Below are 19,673 nucleotides of genomic sequence, written 5' to 3' on the forward strand. Positions count from 1 at the left end.
GTTACAAAAATTTCTGTAATGAGGTCACCTCCTGAAATCAAATCTCTGGAAATGCTTTTTAGTATTTAAATTATAAATTTTTAATAAAAATCCACCCTGCCACTTCTTACAGTGACGAGTTCAGAGGAGATGTTTCTGTGTTATCTGTCCAGTGTTTGCAGATTGCCAGAGGAGCCATGCTGTGCTCTACGATCTTGGCAAAAACCTCAATAACTTTCAAATAGTACTTTGTGGGGAAAACGTGGAAGCTTTGTCTTCCAACAAGCATTAAAATTAAACTGTGTGTTTTTCTACTATGCTCACATTAATGAACTAGTAGCGTGCACAAAACTGTGCGTAAGCACCTTTCCTTGAATCCTGTCATAATAATAAAGCCGTTTCTGAAACTCCCCCTCTTATAAATCATCAGGATTTCTTGATGCCAAATGTTCTGAATGGCAATGGCAGTTTCTGGGCCTCATTCTCACACATTTGAACACATCATCTGTAAAAACGACCTTGCCTCTTACACAATTGCCACATCTTTCATTCTGCAAACAGAGAATTCAGTGATTCAGCAGAAGTACATTAAATGCTTTCTGTGTACCTGGCACTCTACTAAGCCTTGGGAAAACAATATATATGGTAAGGTCATTGCTATCGCACAGAAAAGGTTATATTAATACATAATTGCCAAGCAGTGTGATGAACGCCATGATAGAAGCATCTGTGGCAATTAAGGCTATGAAGGAAAAGGGCTGTCTTTACAAACAGGAGTTCTAGTTTTTCAACACTGGAAGTACCTCTGACATGAAGTGGTTATTTTATACAGAAAAAAAGAAAGATTAGCTTTATTTTCCAAACATGTTTGCCTCATTAATGAGAAAAGCTTTGTGCACTCTTAAAGGATTTGAAATTTTCCTCTACCACTCTCACGATTCTGAAGCTTTAATTTCACTATAGCACTGGCTGAATCCCCTCTGCCTCCTAATTCTCAGCACCCTCCTCCCCACCAGGAAGGAATACTGAGAACAGTGCATGGTGATGACTACCTTCTTTGGATTAAACTTGTTGATATGGTCCCTGCTAGGCTACAGCTTGTTCTATTTTGGCTCCATTTTTATAGGTCGAAGACAATCTATAAAAAGCCAGAACTGTTACTTTCAGCAGCTTCCTTGGAAATCTCTCTTGCACATAGTCTCTGAATGTTGGCTACAGAGTCAGGTCCCCCTTTCCTCTGTGTCCCTTTATCAAGATGATTTGTTTTTAGGTTTGCCTTGATTTTTTGATTTGTAATCTCTACAAATCATCCATCTTCTGATTAGTCTGCAAGCTCCTTGAGATCACATCAGGTATTTTTGTTTTGAAAACAAAAAGAAGAAACAAAAAAGTGCTTCCACACTAACAAACGTTGAAACACAGATAGCAGCCTTCTGGAAAAAAAAAGTTGTTTAGTAAAGGTGGAAAACTTTAACCAGGCTGTCTTAAAACCAGTCACAGTAACTAGATGTGTGTAGAGACAAATGATGTAAATTCTATAAGAGAATATAATAATAATACCGACATTATGAAAGTCATTGTGGCCGGTGCTGCGGCTCAATAGGCTAATCCTCTGCCTGCTGCGCCAGCACACCGGGTTCTAGTCCCGGTCAGGGCGCTGGATTCTGTCCTGGTTGCCCCTCTTCCAGGCCAGCTCTCTGCTGTGGCCAGGGAGTGCAGTGGAGGATGGCCCAAGTGCTTGGGCCCTGCACCCGCGTGGGAGACCAGGAGAAGCACTTGGCTCCTGGCTTCGGATCAGCGCGATGCGCCAGCCGCAGCGGCCGTTGGAGGGTGAACCAATAGCAAAAGGAAGAAAGACCTTTCTCTCTGTCTCTCTCTCTCTCACTGTCCACTCTGCCTGTCAAAAAATAAAAATAAATAAATACATAAATAAAAATTAAAAAAGGAAAGTCATTGTGAGGCTTAGTTTAACTGCGATAATGTACACAGAATCATGTATATAAATGTTCTTCTTTTTATGTCAAGTGTACATGTAAAAGATAATATACCACAAGTAAGTAGCACCATCATGTTATAATAAATTTTATTTTAAAAATTTACCTCCATTTGTGATCCAGAATTCCCTTAGCTACTTAGCAGTTTCATGCTTGCATAGTAATTTCACTACATTTCTAATTATAGTTTAAATCTTTAGTTACTTAAGATAAAAGGCAATCTAACCCAAAAGTGAAAACCTTTTCTATTTATATGCACACTTAACTTGAGGCTATGCTGCGAATAAGAACTTGGATCATGACTGTATCTTGATACTTATCACAGCCTCTTTGTCCTTGCTTCACATCTTGACCCATTTCTTCCCACCCTACCACCCCGTTTCCTCAGTCTCATTTTGGTTACGCAGATCCCCCATAAAACAGTTTACCATCATGTAGCTTTCCATCAGTAAGGCACAACTCACTCTGTGCTTTGATTTCTTCTATTATGTTTTTCTTACTTCTTGAATAAACAACTATGTATTTGGTTGCTGCTACAGGTCAGCTCAGCTATTGAAGTGCTAGGGAACAACAACAAAAGAAAAAGCCCCAGCCCTCCTCCTGCAACACTTTTTTAGTAGAGAAAGAACACAGTAACAAATAAAGAAAACCATCATGAAATATCAGTTTTTAATTAGGGTTGTAATCAATAAAAACTTGGCTAGTGGGGGAGACTAAAACAGTGACAATTTAACAGCAAATATTCTTTTTAGCAGATACGTTTTTAATCATAGCTGAATTCTGGATTTAGTGAATCCGTTCATGAATTGAACTGTATTCTCATTAGTACAATGACTGGCTTGAATCGAAGACACTGTAGGCATTACTAAAAGCAAGTTCCCATTTTACACCCAGTTAAATGTCTAATTATTAACAAAAGATATATATATAACCAAGCTATTAATCTTAAATGCTACAATTAGTCTGTGCTTTGGAAAGAAACTTAGAATATCAGAAAAATGATATTTTATAATATTGAACAAAATTTTAAATGTTTCCACCACTATTTTGATTTAAGATGAGAGGGAATGCAGTTTTCAAAGTCTTAAAATCCTAATTAAGTACCGTTTCAAAGTCTCTCTTTGTAAATGTAAGTTGAAAATGAGTTTAATTTTCATAATAATTAGTCCAAGCCTAGTAAACTTTTTGATGTATTTAATTATAATAATTAATGGCCTGTATCATTTGTAGCTGGTGCTTTAGAAATTTTGCCTACATTCTACAACAGCCATGTGTTGCTTCACAGCACAGCAATGCATTCTGAGATGTTCAATAGATGTTATCACCACAGGAACATCACAGAGGTTGCCTACAAAGACATCTAGTCACTAGGAAATATAGCCTTATGGGATCATTTTCTCTTATATGGCCTATCACAGTTACCAAAACATCATTATGCAATGCTTGTTTATATTTGATTTTAATTCATTTTAAAAATTAGCATTTTTGTTTCCCAGCTTTTTGGTGAGTTAATTTATCTTCTAGAAGCTAGAACAGAATAGCATTAGCATTTCAGTTAAAGTATATTTTCCCTATGGACCATGCCCAACACCTACCTTTTGTTTTCTAATTTCCATTATTCACTACAAAGAACCAAAATCCCTAAATAAACAGGGGAGTGAAGGTACTTGAGCCAGGAAGTACAGTAGTATAGTATACTAACACACAGAGGTATCAACATCTCTATATAGGTAAACATATGCATACAGATACAGTTATGGGTATTGATACAGTTATGAAGATTAAGTAAAAGGAAAAGAAGCCATGTTACAAAGCCTTCCCTAGCTAAAACTGGGAATTATGAACACACTAAAAATTAAACAAGTATAACCCACGTCCTTAAAGCAGAATGTCAACTAATAAATATAGAGGGAATGATGGAGCTAGAAAGTCACTAGCTTGAAACCATGTACTAAGAATTGTTGCGGCAGGAATAATTGGATTTGAAAATTAATAACATATCAAAATAATCTCAAAGTATGTCCCCATAAATCGCTTCTATTGAAGATAGCCAATTCATTGGTAGAAAAATATCTCTTGGTCAAATTCAATAAAGAGTAGAAAATTTTGACTTGTCATGAAATTCACATTTAAACATTTTGCATTGATTTATTGCTATATCAAAAGGGCTGAGCAGGGGGCTGGTGCCGTGGTTCACTTGGTTAATCCTCCACCTGCAGCGCCAGAATCCCATATGGGCACCAGGTTCTAGTCCCGGTTGCTCCTCTTCCAGTCCAGCTCTCTGCTGTGGCCCAGGAAGGCAGTGGAGGATTGCCCAAATCCTTGGGCCCTGCACCCGCATGGGAGACAGGAAGAAGCACCTGGCTCCTGGCTTCGGATCAGTGCAGCGCCAGCCGTGGCAGCCATTTGGGGAGTGAACCATCAGAAGGAAGACCTTTCTCTCTCTCTCTCTCTCTCTCTCTCTCACTGTCTAACTCTACCTGTCAAATAAATTTAAAAAAAAAAAAAAGGGCTGAGCAGTAAGGAAGTAATAGATGCATAAAGAGTAACCCATTTAAAAATACTAAGGAAAACAGTAATAAGCAAAAATTGATTCAATATATTTTTTATTCTAATGAAGCCTTGCCTTTAATTTCAACGTTTCTAATTTTATGAAAAGTATCACATGGGCCTCATTCATCTTGTAGATACCTATAAGTAATAGGGCTATAAATAGAAGGCTAATGCAAACAGAAAGTTGGTTCTTTATTTAGAAAGTTTTTGAAGCACACCTATTTCCATCCTAATTGATTTTGTATTAATTGGTTCAAATGATTAGAAATGGCATCAGGTGATTATTTGACATAGAAAGGTAAGTTCATAAGATCTTCCTGGTTTCCCTCTACCTCTCTGTTCATTCCCAGTCTTTGGTCAGCTAGGCTATCTCTTATTTCCATTAAGACTGCTCAGCCATTCTTTTCTTTCTCTAGTCTCCTCTGTTTTACTCTGTCATACGTGACCCCCATAGCCACCTACATGTGAATGGCTCCTATATTTTTTATGCAATTCCAGTCCTATTTTTTTGAGGTACAATTTTGTAGGTGCCATTGCCCTATTTAACTTTTTTTTAATGTCATCCAAACTCTCAATCTTTTATTCTTCCTCCTCACCCAGCTCTCTTCTCCCTGCAGTGTGTATCACTTCCAGCTCCATATTCACCTCCACCACTCATTGACTATTCTACATGATTAGATGTGTTGTGATTAACCTGCTCTCACCCTAGTCTCCTTTTCAGTTTATTCTGAACAAAGAAATAGATCAGGTGACACTCCACTCCTAATTAAAATGCTTCAGCAGTTTTCTAATGTGCTCAGGATGAAGTTGCTTTTATTTCTACCTCCCTCTCCTGACTCCTCTGTTATCTTTAAACATTGGATATTCTCTAAATTTCTGCTGTTCATCAATTCTACATAATTCCATGCCCATTCCCAACATGGACCTTTTCTCTAGCAGCTTGCTCTCTCACTGGGCATCCCTTTTATTTTCATCTAGTAAACTGTTAATATATTCAAATTTAGGGCAAGCTTTCCATCCTCAGCCTGGAGAAATCCCTCCTTGATCTTTTTAAAAAACTATTTAATTATTTAGAAGGGAGAGGAAAACAGAGAGAGAGAGAGAGGGAGGGAGAGAGGTAGAGAAGGAAGAGAGAGGAAGAGAGTACTCTCCCATTTTCTGACTCACTCCCCAGATGCCTACAATAGCCAGACCAAAACTGGATGCCAGGAAGTCAATCCAGGTCTCCCAGGTCTCCCAAATTGGTGACAGGAACTCAAGCCACCTACCTGGTTGAGCATAAGCATGAAGTTAGAATCAGGAGCAGAGCTGTGAGTTGAACCATGACACTCCCATATGGGAATCTGGTGGGCATTCCAAACAGGAATCCTAACTGCTGTACCAAGTATCCACTCTCAATTTAAGGTAATGTCTAACTCTGTGGATTTTGTAAGTACTCTATGCCTTTGCTTTACAGAACTGATACAAAATCAATTTAACCTATATGATAAGAAGGTTATTTAAAAAAATAGATTCATTTATTTAATTGGAAGACAGAGTTACAGGGAAAGAGGGAGAGACAGAACGAAAGAGAGAGAAATCTTCCATCTACTGGTTTACTCTCCAAATGGCTGAAATAGCCAGGGCTAGACCAGTCAGAAGCTAAGCCAGGCACTCCATCAGAGACTCTCTCATGGATGGCAGAGGACCAACCACTTGGGCCATCTTCTGCTGATTCCCCAGGCACATTTGCAGGGAGCTGGATCAGAGTGGAACAACCAGGACTCTAACTGGCACTCATACGGGATGCTGGTGGCTAAGGAAGAGGCTTAACCTGCTGCACTACAAAGCTGGCCCCCTTGGGTTGCGATTCTTCAAGTCTAGATCTAAGGTGCATGAAAGCAGAAAAAATGTCTTTAATCACCATTGTGTCTTCACATCACAGGGTGCTTTGACATGTTAGGCCCTGGATAAATACTTACTGAGTAAATGAGTGATTACATGATCCAATTCTCCTTCCTAAGTATATAAGCTCATTTACATATGTATTAAAAAGAGTCTCAAACTGAAAAATAATAAGAAACAGGTGGGATACCTGGTATAAAGACTGGAGGCATTGAGCCACACTGAATTGAAAATCATCAAATTTTATTTCCACAAGGGGTAATGACCCCCAAGATCCTCTTTTCACAAGTGAGAAAATAGCAAGGCATTGGCTTGACTGCAAATCATAGAAAGACTTACCTTCAGAAAATTTGTGGTAATCTAAAATATCATAGACACCATGCAAAATGTGCATGCGCATAATATCATTGAATTATCCTACCTATTATCATGAATAAAATTTACTTAGATAAGAAAACAGTGCCTCGGCCGGCGCCACGGCTCACTAGACTAATCCTCTGCCCGTGGCACCTGCACCCCGGGTTCTAGTCCCGGTTGGGGCGCTGGATTCTGTCCGGGTTGCTCCTCTTCCAGTCCAGCCCTCTGCTGTGGCCTGGGAGTACAGTGGAGGATGACCCATGTGCTTGGGCCCTGCACCAGCATGGGAGACCAGGAGGAAGCATCTGGCTCCTGGTTTCAGATTGGCACAGCGCTCCGGCCGTAGCGGCCATTTGGGGGGTGAACCAACGGAAGGAAGACCTTTCTCTCTGTCTCTCTCTCTCTCTCTCTCTCTCTGTCTAACTCTGCCTGTCAAAAACAAAACAAAACAAAACAAAAAACAGCAGCTCATAGAGTTAAACAATGAACCCCTGCTGGATGGCCATTAAACAATATCCTGCTTATGATTGGCTGGTTCCCAAACAGTGCTCTTACAATTACACTAAAACAGTAATTTTGTTCATGCCATTCATCTCTATTCTCTTCAGGTATCAACTAAAATATAAAACTAATCAGTCATTGTTCAGACATTATTTTTTTTAACTGGTCCCCACATCTAGAGTATTTTTTCATTTCCATTTCTCTCAACTCTTGAAACTGTGCCTTCTGAACCCAATTCCATTACAGAATGTGTTCTCCACAGCATTATTCTCTTCCCAGTTGCCTCAATAACTGACCGGAGTCTCACCAGTGGCCCTTGTTGCTATCTGCAGTCTATGGAGTGATGAAGGCTTCTTTTCCTACTTAAATGTACTTGTGTTCCCATGCCTGTGTGTGTGAGAGAGAGGGAGAGAGAGAGAGACAGAGAGAGAGAGATGCACACAAAAACAGAGACAGAAAGAGAGACTGGCTTTGTGGTAGTTGTAGAACATGAACATTTAAGTTACATTTCAAACTGTTGAAATCTTTGCTTAGTATATACTAAGTTGATCTTCTGTATATAAAGATACTGAAAATGAACGAAGCTTGATGATGAATGGGATGGGAGAGGGAGTGGGAGATGGGATGGTTGCAGGTTGGGAGGGAGGTTATGGGGGGAAAAGCCACTATAATCCAAAAATTGTACTTTGGAAATTTATATGTATTAAATAAAAGTTGGAAAAAAAAAGAAGTAGAACTTGAAGACCAGTAATTTTTTTAACATTATTTATTTATTTGAGAGACAGATAGGGAGAGCTCACATTTGCTTCATTCCCCAAATGCACACAACAGCCAAGACTGTTCCAGGCAGAAGCCAGCATCTGGGAAAATGAGGCTGGATTTCCAACTTGGATGTAAGGAAATCATTTGAAACATCACCTGCTGCCTACCAGGGTTTGCACAAGCCATAAGTTGAGACCCAGAGCCAAACCAGGAATCAAATCCAGGCACTGGGTTTGATGTGGGATATGGCTGGCTGCTTTAAAAAAAAATCTTTCTTAGTTTTAACATTTTCAATATATTCATGGATACAATTCAAAGAATGTAGCCCTTCTTGCCTCTCTCCACTCCTCCCTCCTTTCTTCCCTATTTTTTTCTTTCTTTTTCTTTCCTTCTGTCGCTCTCTCTTTTTTGAAGTAACATATGTTCCACAACGATCCACTAATTAACAAGTAGAAAGACCCTAGTTTAGCAGGAATACAGGCAAGAGTTCTAAACAATAATCAAATGGAAAGATGACTATTTCACCCATTCACTGTACATTTTAAGGGAATCATTGAAACTACAAAGACCATTGAGGCCGGCGCCGCTAGGCTAATCCTCCACCTGCAGCGCTGGCACCCCAGGTTCTAGACCCGGTTGGTGCGCCGGATTCTGTCCCGGTTGCTCCTCTTCCAGTTCAGCTCTCTGCTGTGGCCTAGGAGGGCAGTGGAGGATGGCCCAAGTGCTTGGGCCCTGCACCCGCATGGGAGACCAGGAGGAAGCACCTGGCTCCAGGCTTCGGATCAGCGCAGCCCTGGCCGTGGTGGCCATTTTGGGGGTGAACCAACAGAAAAAGGAAGACCTTTCTCTTTGTCTCTCTCTCTCACTGTCAAACTCTGCCTGAACAAAAAAAAAAAAAAAAAAAAAAATTGAAACTATAGTAGTATAACATTCAAAACCATTGGTTTGGCAAAGGTATAAAACAAAGCTTGACAAAACTATGTTCAACAAAACTGATTCACATGCATTTTTATGTTGTTGTTGATCTTTTTATTTTTCTTTTTCTTATCAAACTTTAACTCCCACATATAAGGGAAAACATGTGGCATTTGTCTTTCTGTATCTAGCTCATTTCACTCATCATAATGTCTTCCAGTTGCATCCATTTTGATGCAAATGGTAGCATTCTGTTCTCCTTTACAGCTCGATAATATTCCATTGTGTACATATACTACATTTTTCTTTATCCATTTATCTGATGATGGATAATTTAGAGGACTTCATATTTAGGCTATTGTGAACAGTGCAGCTATAAACATGGTGCTGCAGGCATCTCCTTGTTACAGTATATATTTTGGGTATATACCTAGAAGTGGGTTTTCTGGATCATATGTCAAGACTCTTTCTGTTTTTTAAGGAATCTCCATATGGTTTTACACAGTGTTTACACCTATTCACATTCCAACCAACAGTAAAGATGTTTTTATCATTCTCCACAACCTCACTAGCATTTGTTATCCAATACTTTAGGATTCTAGCCATTCTGACAGGAGTGACTTGATATCTCATTGTGGTTTTGATTTGAATTTCCCTGATGGCTAATGATTTTGAGCATTTTTTCATGTATTTGTTGGACATCTGTATTTATTTTTTGATAGCTATCTATTGAGGTCCTTTGCACATTTCTTGATTGGATTTTTTATTGTTGTTGAGTTTTTAACCACCAGTAAATGTACGTTTCAAGACCAGCAACATTTGATTTAGCTATGTCTCATTTAATTAAGTTTAAATATTGTGTGAAAGGAAACAAGTAAGATGGTATGAGGGAAAGGATGGCGATTCATTTCATCAGCTCTTTAATTTTTCACAAAAGAAGACTGAAGTCTAAAAACTGATATTTGAAATGCATAAAGAAGTGATTACTGGCTGTGCTGGGAATAAAATTTACATGTGCTAAATAATAAAGAGTTAAAATAATTCTGAAACTTCTAAAAATGAAATTATATTAAAGGTTTAATAATATCTGCCTTGCATATTTTCTCTTTTGTTATCAAATTGTCTTCCATATAAACTGAGTTTTAAAAATAGAGGGGCCAGCGTGTGACGCAGTGGATTAAAGCCCAGGCCTGCAATGCCAGCATTCCATATAGGCACCAGTTCAAGTCCTGGCTGCTCCACTTCCTATCCAGCTCTCTGTTATGGCCTGGGAAAGCAGTAGAAGATGGCCCAAGTCCTTTAGCCCTGAAGAAGCTCCCAGCTCCTGGCTTCGGATTAGCTCAACTCCAGCTATTGCAGCCACTTGGGGAGTGAACCAACAGATGGAAGACCTCTCTCTGTTTCTCTCTCTCTCCCTCTTTTTCTTTCTCTCTCCCTCTCTGTGTCTACCTTTCTCTGTAACTCTGTCAAATAATAAATAAATAAATAAATAAATACATAAATAAAATCATTAACATATAAATAAATAAATAGATTAATCAAAGCTTGAGACACCATCACTTTTGAGATCTAAGGTCTATCATTATGCAAAGTTTTATATGCTCATAGGGACACAGACTGATGTTTTTGATTGTTGTTGATTTTTTTACTCTGAATTAATCAGAGGCACAGAATGATAAAGCAGATTTCACTACCTCTAAAAAATGTTTACTAATCTACAAACAAGGTATCCTACTGGAAATAACAGCATGAATGTCTTCTTATTTTTATACTAAAATGAAACAAAGCAAAATAAAAAATAAAAAAAACCTGGAATATTTTAACTTTGCCACGTAGTCCCATATGCCTTTATTTCAAGAATGAGTACCATATTCTGACCTCTTTATTTTATATAACTGATTAACATATGATTAATATTAACAAATGATTAACAACAAAAATGATTCTCAAGCTATTTTCCTGGGTGGCTATTGGTTTCATTAAATATTCAAAAGTTTGCCCAATTTCTCATGTCACTGCATTTGATGTAGTCATTCTAATAGGTGTGTGAAATTTGATAAGGTCAACTTGCCACACAGGTATTGAATATATAAACTTGCTGCTCATTTTTATTAACTCCAATGAAATATTTTCATCTATGTAAAAGTATCAAGCTCATACTGCGAAAAGTAATGGTTCAGAATATGGAATTTTTTAAGCCTGATCTGTTGAGAGGGTTCAATATGAATCAATCAATGGTGCCACCACCATTGGCATCACTGATTCAACATACATTTATTGAGTCCCTCCTATAACTTAGCCGGAGTCCTGAATGCTGAGTAGACAGAGACCCAAGACACAGACCCTGCTAATCTAAAGTTCAGAATCCAGTAGGTAAGTCAAAAAAGCAAGCCAAAAAGACAGTATAGCATATGATCCAAGAGTAAAGACCAGGAAACACAAAGAACACAGATTGAGATTTGCAATTCAGCATGTAGGGAGGAGGGGTAAAGTGAAAGGATGCAGAGAGGAAAAGAAATAGATGAAAATACTCAGACTTCATTGTGTGAGGTGATGTAATCTGCTAGCAAGGTTCCAATGTTAGCTCCAACAGACAGCCCATCAGAACTGATAGCTGATATACACATACATGCATTATATATTTATGTGTGTGTGTATGTATCTATATATACATATATGTGGAGTCTTGGGAACTGCAGTTTAGCAAGATCTAATAGAGCTTCCTTTTGACCCTTTCCTGTTAGCTGTGGGTTGAATTAAATAGAAGACAGTGAGGCCAAGAAGAGCTTCACTATTTGTGTCTGAGTTTTTTGCTGCAGCCTGAGATCTAGCGTTTTTTAGCTCCTATACAATCTAGCAAGAAACCTAGGAAGTGACAGATGTTCAATAAATTTGTTAAGTTAAAACATTGGTGCCAGGAATAATTTTTTTAAGCTCTGACCAAATAGCCTTAGTTGAACACTTGAGCACAGGTGTTTCTCTTCCTTAATGGACAATTTTGGGGCAATTGAGTGAACTGACTCAAATAAAGGGGTAATACTGTCACTGGCAACTGACTCTTTGTTCTGCTTTCTGATTTATTTTGTAATGCATAAAACCATACCAACAAAATGTCTCCACTCAAGTGTTTATGGCATTAACTCAGGTGAAAACATTCTATATACCACTATAAACATACTCAAAAATACATTCTCCTGTGATTTCATAAATGTATAAACATGTCACTTTGTTAGATAATGGATTTAGAGCCTTGGTTTAAATTCCTTACTTAAAATTATGAAAATAGTTATCACTTCTTCTAATCATTTCTTAAAATTTATTTATTTGAAAGGCAGAGTTACAGAGAGTCAGAGGCAGAGAGAAGAGGGAGAGAGAGAGAGAGAAAGAGAGAGAGAGATTGGTATTCCATCCACTGGTTCACTCCCTAAATGGCTGTAAGGGCCAGAACTGCTCCAATCTGAAGCCAGGAGCCAGGAGCTTCCTCCAGATCTCCCAGATGGGTGCAGGGGCCCAAGGACTTGGGCCATCTTCTACTGCTTTCCCAGGCCCTAGCAGGAAGCTGGGGCTGAAGTAGAGCAGCTGGAACTCGAACTGGCACCCATAAGGGATGTCAGCACTGCAGGTGGCAGCTTTACCACCATGCCACAGGGCAGGCCCCTAATCTTGTTAATATTACTTATATGTTTACTAATAATTTAGATTTATTATGGAAATTACTTTTTATCTGATAATAAATATAATAGACTGTTTGGCCAAACTCCTTATTTACTTCTGAGAAAATTAAAGTGTAGATGAATGTTGTAAGTAGTCCTGATTCCTGGAGTTAAAATAGATCTCAAACGAGACAGATTTCTGCACACATTATGCCAGTGAGTCCACCACTAAACCTACATTTGTGAAAAACAACTCTAATTTTCTTTTCTTAAAATATATACAATCAGTTCTGCCATATCATAGTGATTGTTCTGAAGACACATATTTGTTCTGACACAATTGAGATTTTAGGAAAAATTTGAGCATAACATAAATTTCATGTTTATTTATGCATGATTTTAACAATAAGAAGTACTTGCTGATGCAGAAAAAGGCACCTAACAACTGAATCAAATGGAAATATTAAAACAGATATAACCTAACCATCCACTGGCTAAGACATATGTTATAAATTCTCAGTATGGTAGACAGAATAGCCCTTCCAGACTGTCCATACAGTAATCCCTGGAACCTGTTAATACATTATGTTGCATGAAAAAAGGACTTCGCAGATGCACTTGAGGCTGTTTATCATTCATCAAGTAAAGATTACCCTTTAGAGGCCGGTGCTATGACACAGCAGGTTAAAGCCCTGCCCTGAAGCACCGGCATCCCATATGGGCAGCCTCGGCTGCTCCTCTTCTGTTCCAGCTCTCTTTCATGGCCTGGAAAAGCAGTAGAAGATGGCCCAAGTCCTTGGGCCCCTGCACCAATGTGGAAAACCCGGAAGAAGCCCCTGGCTCCTGGCTTCAGATCAACGCAGTTCTGGCCATTGCAGCCATTTTGGGAGTGAACCAGAGGATGGAAGACCTCTCTCTCTGTCTCTGCCTCTCTCTGTAACTCTGTCTTTCAAATAAATAAAAATAAATCTTTAAAAAAAAAAGATTATCCTGGAATTCTCAGGGGCACCCAATATAATCACCCTAGTCCTTAAAAAGCAGGAAACTTTCTCTGGGCAGGGTCAGTTTCATGAAACAGAAGAGAAGGTTGGAGAAATTAAGCAGTGGAAGAGTGCGGTGTTTGGTTACTGGTCCTGAGATACAGGGGTATCTGCAAGAACTGGAGAAAGACCTACGGCAATAAAGGCAGCCTTTCTCTAACAGCCAGCAGAGAAATACGAACCTCAACCTGAAACCCCCAAGAACTAATTCTACAGAAACAAGTTGAGTTTAAAAACACTCTCTTTTCCAGTCCTGCAAATACATTGATTTTGAAAACTGGAGCAAAGAATCAAGTGAACTACAGTGCCCAGGCCTTTGTCTTACGGAAAATGCCAAATCCATGATTTTTTTTTCTTCTGGTAGCAAGAGAAAATTAATGTACACATCTAGTGTGACACTTTTCCATCTAATTCCAGATAATTGTCCTTGTAGCACTTCATTATAAAACAAATGACAACCCTTTTGGTATCCAAATACACAAGAAAGCTTGGGGTCTTTTGAAAGGAAATGTGGTATACTTATTAAATATTTATGTATTTATTACTATTTAAGACATGTAAGACTACGCTACCGTTTTTACTGTTTCTTTTTGTGTGTCACTGACAAACTTTGAGTTTTGTGCTCCAATTCAATTGTTCCCTAAGCCTTGTTTTTATTGTACAATTTTGCAAAGCATGTTCAGTTGTAGGAATGTATATGCCTCCCTTTTATATATGAAATACATGAAATTTATTCCCTTTCTATGAATAAAATAAAAAAGTAATGAATCTAAATTGAATAAATGATTGAAGATAAATAAACAATAGGTAAAAGCTATGTTTGTTCCTATATTCTCACAGTGTATGTAACTGTGCAGATACTATAATGTTTCTCTGGAATTACTGGAACCATTTGTATCTTTTCTCACCAAAAATATGCATCTAACTCTAGGACTATCAATGTATGAGCTGGATCTGTGACATGGAATAAAATAATTGTTGAGATATACAGCAGAGAATTAGAAATATTTCTTATCTCTTTAGGTCAGAATTGAACTATACTATTTTCTAAGGCTTTATAATTGGTAAACATTGTTTAAGGATAAAATAAACTCCCTAATTTGGCTTAGTAGCTCTTCTAAGGTGGCTGTGATGATAATGAGGCATACCTCAATTTATGAGCAATCTAGACAGGGTAGTTTACTCAACCTGCAAATTACTTGCAAAATATATGAAATGTTTACAGCTATGGCTGAAAATACTGCACTAAAATGTTTCTGGGGTCACATTAAAAATGATTGAGTCATTTTAAAAATCTGTTCTCCTTATAGTTTGTTGCAGGAGAGGAAAGTCTGATAAATCATTTGTTATTTTCTAAGTGTCTTTTAGTGTATGAGTATGGGCCAAAAGCTAGAGGAAAATGAGGCAAGGTATGAAAGAGAGGAGTTTTTTCATAGTATATTTCAAATATAATCTCAAAATAATTAATATACAAGTAGAAGACAACCATATTTACATTAATTTAATCTTCAGAGAATCGCTTGGAGAATTCTGTGAGCCAAGAATGAGAAGGTAACAAAGGGCCCCTATCCTCAGAGAATTTATAATTTAGTTAGAAGAGGATGGAACAAGATTCTAGAAGAACAGCATCCAAGAAAGGACAGAGCATGTCACTAGGAGCTAAATATTGAGACACAGATTTTGAAACTGGATTCACAGCACTGAATTTGAGAGATGAGACTGAGAACACTGAGGACTTGAATATTCAGAACTCTCCGCTTGGATAGCTCTTTGCTCAGTTAAAAAAAAAATAAAAAAGAAAATAAAACATGAAGCCAATGGTTTGTGACTTGGGCAACTGTTCACTGGGAGCCCAAATGAGTCACTTAGCTTATTTTCCATACACTGAACAACCAGAAGCTCATAAAAAACTTTCAGCCATTACTGACCTTGATTAGAATTGAGACTGGAGCCAAGAAAAGAAAACTGGGAATTCTGCATTCCAATTCCCTGTTTCTCTTCTCCCTGGACCCTGGTTGTGAGAAAAGTTCTGCTTCACCAAAGTGCAGGAAATACATGGCACTATGTAGCAAAAACCATAAATAAGTGCAAGTACATATACACCTGCAAGCAAATACAGGAGCACAGATGGTAAAAGAGTACCTTTCTATAGGTCTTGAGCCAGACCCCATTACTCTGTTTCATATAATGGCTTGTGCAGTAACTGTAGACCATCACACTGCACAGATGGAAGAGAGAGTTAGAGGGCTATTGAACATGTGAATTTTCCCAGTGTGTCACAATTACTGAAACATCTGTGCTAAATATTTTCAAGCTGATCCACTATAAAAATTGGCAATGTTCAATAGCACTCAATGTCTTCTTCTTCCCTAGTGGGAAAGCAGTCTAATGATTGCATTTGGGACTACAGCATAAGGCATGTACCTATGCTGATTGCTTGCTGTTTAAAGGGGTCTCATTTGCATTATAAGGTTTGTAATGCTCTTTATCCCTCCTCCTTTCTTTTTTTGCTTGCAAATATAAACTGAAAGGGAAATCAAACCACTTACTGCACTTGTCATTGAAATGTTTCCCAGGAATCAGTTAATGGAATGGCCTGGGCAGGGGCAAGGAAAAAGAGAGCAATAAGGTCTCTTGACAGTAATTGTAGATTACACTGCTTGTTAATTCTGATTATATTAAGAGGGGTGGATGGTGCATGTGTATTTGCTGCTCCATCCTAGGGATTTTCTAAGCAAAAAATATTCACAGCATTTTATTATTTTTACCTTCAAGAAGCTTGCAATCTTAGCACTTAGTAACCTTAAAAAGATATGAATTGCTGGAGTCCTTCTGATTCAGTAGGTCTGGGATGAGATTTAAGATTCTGTATTTCTAACAAACTCCAAGTTGGAACTCATGCTGTGAGTTTGGGATAATGCTTTGCATAGGAAAGTTCTAGGTGCTGAAATTGCAAGATAAAATAGTAAATAAGAACTCTGGAGTCAAAGCTAGCTCCCAATCCAGTACCATCTGCATTTAGCTCCTCTTTCATTTAAACACGGCAGGTGTGCTGTGTCCTTCACCAATGTCTTCTTGGAAGGTGGGGAGTGGCTGTAGCTATCTCCAAGACCATGGTAGTACTCATTTAGTAAGTGAAGCTGCTTCTGCAGGTGCAGCATACCAACAAGCAAATCATCATAGATAAGCAATACGTGGTCATCATAGACTGTATATTTCATATACTCATAGCACAGGGATTCCTTATCTTCTGGAATGGTAACCTGACCGTTGTCATAATTCCCCATCTTGGTTCTCAACTTTGCCTTTGGAGATAAATACAAGCAGATCTTCCTGAGTGGACTGGATAGAGGACACAATTTTGGCATTAGATGATGTTGCAAGGGCAATATCCTGTTTTTTGTGCACCCTCTTGTTTTGCCTATGACTGTCTAGCAGCTGACATGGGTAAAGCCAGAAGTGAAAGGGAATTTGCAGGCCTCAGTGATTGCCTGGTTAAGTTCTGCAAATCTGATGGGATTAAAGGCCTATGCCAAACTATGCCAAGCTTTTAATGTATCTGTGCTTGGAGTTATCTTCTACCAGGCTGCCTGCTTTGGTGTACATGATACTGTGAGGCAAATGCTTTCAGAGTGCAAGAATACTCACATCTTCACCAATTAGATGATCACACAGCACATCACTGCCATGGCTGTGTTGACTTCTTATCCATTAGACACTGTTGGCCACCTCAGTCAGGATGTAAAGGAACTGATGTCATGTACACAGGCGTGCTTGACCTCTATTGGAAGATTGTTCATGATGAAGGAAGCAAAGCATCAAAAGTTCATGGCCCAAGGGCCTCAGAAATGATGATTTTGTGCTTTCTTGTATGATGACGTCAAGAAGTTCACCTAAGATAGTTCCAGGCAGCCTTGTTTCCCTGTGAACAGACATGTTGCATTATATAATCATGACCATTCCTGATCAGGATTTTACTGGTTTAAAATGAGAATCAATAATATGCATTTGACCAGTGTTCTCTTAAAGTCAGTTCCATAATGATGAAAATGATGATGGTGGTAATCATGATGACAAAACTCAATTTTATTTTTTACTTCAGCCAACTCCAGACAAATAATATATTTGAAGATATAAAAATGTCTACAGTACAAAAAAGTAACTGCATCATTTATTCTTCAATGACCATGAATTTCAAATGTTCTGTTAAAGTAATTAATTGAAAGCCCTTACAGCTGAAGTGTTTTCAACACATGGAGTTCTTACATCAGCAAACTGAAACTCCTCAAGTCAGTGTAAATGTAACACCAAACTTAAGCTTAACCAATTGTCAACCAACTTTTAATAAGGGATTCTCCATCAGAATACTTTGGTGAGCTCCTGCATTCATCCTATAAAAGTATTCAGGTCATATCCTTTAGAGCCCAGACCACATGCAGATTGCATGAAACACCATCAGCTCAAACTTGCTAATATTTTGATGTTCCTCAGTTTTCTCTTTTAAAAATATTTTATTCATTTGAAAGGCAGAGTGACAGAGACAGAGACAGAGAGATATCTTCCCTCTGCTGGTTCAGTCCCCAAATGCCTGCAACAGCCATGGCTGGGCCAGACTAAAATCCACAGCCTGAAACTCCATCCTAGTCCTCCATGAGTGGCAGGAGCCCAAATACACAAACCTCTGTTACTCCTTTCTCAGGTGCATTGTAGGAAGATGGGTAGGAAACAGGCAAGCATGGACTGGGACCATCTTTCTGATATGTGATGCTGGCATTGCAGTAGGCAGCTTAACAGGCTGTACCACAATGCTGGCTCTAATCTCAGTTTATCATGTAACAGTTTCCAGAAAACACCTTAAATAAAAAACAGAAACAAACTCTACCTAATAAATCCTAGTATCACAATAAACTCCACTTTTAATGTGCTCCAAAGTTATATTTACTGTTGAAACACCATTTCAAAAGCATGTGCTATGTACCTACTATATGTTAGTGTTCTTTTCTGGAATTCAAAATCAGTTGAAGAAGCTTGGAGTATAAATCATTGTAGTAAAGCTGAGAGGAGCAATAGAAAGTAATAGCATTTTAGAGAAGAAAGAGGATGACCTTGGGAAGCAGATAGAACTAGCTAGTCCACTGGCAGAATATGAGACTTTATGCTAGTTTTTTGTTTTGTTTTGTTTTGTTTTGTTTTGTTTTGTTTTGTTTACAGGCATAGTTAGACAGTGAGAGAGAGAAAGAGACAGAGAGAAAGGTTTTCCTTTTTCCGTTGGTTCACCCCCAAAATGGCTGCTAAGGCCAGCGCTGCACCGATCAAAAAACCAGGAGCCAGGTGCTTCCTCCTGGTCTCCCATGCGGGTGCAGGGCCCAAGCACTTGGGCCATCCCCACTGCCTTCCTGGGCCACAGAAGAGAGCTGGCCTGGAAGAGGGGCAACCGGGACAGAATCTGGCGCCCCAACCGGGACTAGATCCCCAGGGTGCTGGCGCTGCAGGCGGAGGATTAGCCAAGTGAGCCACGGCACCGGTCAATATGCTAGTTTTCTAATTGCTGCAAGAATAATCATTTCCACCAACAAGCACAGTTAGCAACATTATGTTGTTAAATACTCATACACAATATGGAACTCACACATAGTGGTTAGCTTATTTACTTATTTTAAATACATGAAAACAAAAGGTGACTCCCAGTGGTGCAAAGGTGATATATGCTATAAAGATGAAATAGATGACTTCATCCATAAGGAGCTTACAATTTAACAAAAGAGGTAAAAAGAAGAGCACAAGTGACTATTAAACTGTTATGCATGATGCAATGTGATATATTCTGTAAGATGAATTTAAATGAATTGCTATAGAGAGCAGGTAAATTGACTTCTGTAGCATTTATGTTGAGACATAAAGAATAGGTGGGCTTAGAGTAGGTTATGAGGAGGAAAAGAACATTTCTTTCAGAGAAGAATACAAGAACGAACTCAGGCAACTGTAAAAAATATTGAGAGGCATGGTAACCCATATTTAGTATAAGTAGTAAGAGA

At 38.5% G+C, this 19,673-nt stretch overlaps 1 pseudogene; it reads left to right on the top strand.

The window, feature by feature from the left end:
* The first annotated feature begins 440 nt into the window (after window positions 1-440).
* LOC100345336 (ADP/ATP translocase 2 pseudogene) lies at window positions 441-17,535 on the top strand (annotated as a pseudogene).
* The last annotated feature ends 2,138 nt before the right edge of the window (window positions 17,536-19,673 follow it).

This window comes from Oryctolagus cuniculus, chromosome 10, assembly GCF_051225735.1.
Source record: "Oryctolagus cuniculus isolate XC-2025 breed Fujian yellow rabbit chromosome 10, ASM5122573v1, whole genome shotgun sequence".
Lineage (NCBI taxonomy): Eukaryota > Metazoa > Chordata > Mammalia > Lagomorpha > Leporidae > Oryctolagus > Oryctolagus cuniculus.